The 2214-nt window shown below is 38.5% G+C and overlaps 1 pseudogene; it reads right to left on the bottom strand.

Annotated features, from left to right (window-relative positions):
- Positions 1–994: 994 nt before the first annotated feature.
- LOC122150127 lies at positions 995–1094 on the bottom strand (annotated as a pseudogene).
- Positions 1095–2214: the final 1120 nt, after the last annotated feature.

Raw genomic sequence — 2214 nt, forward strand, 5'->3', positions numbered from 1 at the left:
TAAAATCAAGATCATGTTTTGGCTCTCATGGACTTGTTTTAATTGTCTTCGGCTTCATTTTAACTTGCAGATGAGCAGTTGATGGTCTGTTCCACAGTCAGCTCCTGGCTTTGTTTTGGCTAAATATATTGAGGTTCTCTGTTGCCTCTTTCCACAGATGTAGTTGATCTGATTCTGGTATATTCCATATGGCCAAGTCCACATGTATAGCCATCATATATGTTGTTGAAAAAAGGTATTTTCAATGAATATGTCATTGGTCTTGCAAAATTCTATTATGCAATTTCCAGCATCATTTCTGTCACCAAGGCTGTATTTTCCAACTACTGGTGATTCTTCATTTTCAACTTTTGCATTCAAATCATCAGTAATATTGAATACATCTTGATTGCATGTTTGACCATATTGTTGTTAGGGGCCTTCAAATCAGGACAGTCACTCTTTTTATTCTTGCTGTCTTCCTTTGATGTTCAATATTTTGCCCATAAAATCCTTCAATATTTCCTTTCAAGGCTTGAATTTTTTTCTTCAATTCTTTTTGGTTGAGAAATGCCAAGCATGTTCTGCTCTTTTGGCATTCTAATTCTAGATTTTTGCATGTTTCATTATAACATTTTACTTTGTCTTCTCAAGCTACTCTTTGAAATCTGTTCAGCTCTTTTATTTCAATATTTTTTTCATTTTGTTTTAGCTACTTTCTATTCAAGAGCAAGTTTCTGAGTTTCTTCTGACATCCATTTTGGTCTTTTCTTCATTTCCTGTCTTTCTAATGACCTTTTGCTTTCTTCACGTATAATGTTCTTTTTTTTTTCTTTTAAGTTTTAAACAATTTATTGTGCAAAAATAAATTGATGGGGTGAAGTGAAGTGCCACGTAGCCCCGCACCCCAAGTGATTGTTTGTTGCACACCCAAAGGCAGAGGAGTGCGTCTGGGGAGGAGCAGCATGGCTGAGTCTACATGCCTGGGCCCTAGCAGACAGATGCTGCCTTGGCCAAAAATATAGAATGTTTCAGAAATTTGCACACCATCCTTGTGCAGGGGCCATGCTAATCAGTGTATCATTCCAATTTTAGTATAAAAATTGAGCACATGTATGATGTTCTTGTATGATGTCATCCCAACAACTGGTATGGTCTTTGGTCACTGGTGTTCAATGCACCAAATCTATTCTCCAGATGGTCTCCAGGTGGGATATACTCAAGCTCATATTTTAACTCCCATGGGGTTCTTTGAGTTTTCTTCAGCTTCGACTTGAGCTTGCATACAAAAAACTGATGGTCTGTTCCACGGTCAGGTCCTGGCTTTGTTTTGACTTATGATATTGAGCTTCTCCATCACCTCTTTCCACAGATATAGTTGATTTGATTTCTGTGTAGTCCATCTGGCAAGGTCCACATGTATGGTTGCTGTTTATGTTCTTTAAGAAAGTTATTTGCAAAATCCTATCATGGTATCTCCAGTGTCATTTCTATCACCAACACAATATTTTCCAACTATTTGTGCTTCTTCTTTGTTTCCAAATTTTACATTCCAATCACCAGTAAGAATCCATACATCCTGATTGTATGTTTGGTCAATTTCAGACTGCATAAATTGGTGAAAATTTTCAATTTCTTCATCTTTTGCTTTGGTGGTTGGTGTGTAAACTTGAATAATAGTAGTACTAATTGGTCTTCCCTGTAGGGCTATGGATATCATCCTATCACTGACAACATTGTACTTTAGAATACTCAAACTAACTCACTCCCGTGGAGTTGTGACCCCTTCTTGGGTTTCCGAGGCTGTATTTCTATGGAAGTAGATTGCCCAATCTTCCTTCTGAGGAGTGGCTGGTGGTTTTGAACTGACAGCTACTAGTCAGCAGTCAAATGCTTTAGGCACTATGCTACCAGAGCTCCTAAATATTATCCACCAATCAAGCTTGTAGGGATTTAACCAATTGATTTTTCAACTTATGTCCTCATAAAAAGCTGCAGACTAATGTTTGCAGCAGCTTTATTGTTCTCAATTGGAAGCAATCAACATGTCCTTCAAGGCTGCTTATGCACAGGGAGACAGCCCAGGGGGCAGGAGAGTATGGAGGGATGGACACTGGGAAGTGGTAACTATGGGGAGGAAGTGGGAGGGAAGCTGTTGCATTGTGGTAAACTGTGGTCAATGACATGAGACAAAGTATATGTGAACTGCTGTATAGAAAGTGAAATTGCTCGGTA

This window comes from Orycteropus afer, unplaced genomic scaffold (genome assembly GCF_000298275.1).
Source record: "Orycteropus afer afer isolate SDZICR_OR568_19922 unplaced genomic scaffold, OryAfe1.0 scaffold00092, whole genome shotgun sequence".
Classification (NCBI taxonomy): domain Eukaryota; kingdom Metazoa; phylum Chordata; class Mammalia; order Tubulidentata; family Orycteropodidae; genus Orycteropus; species Orycteropus afer.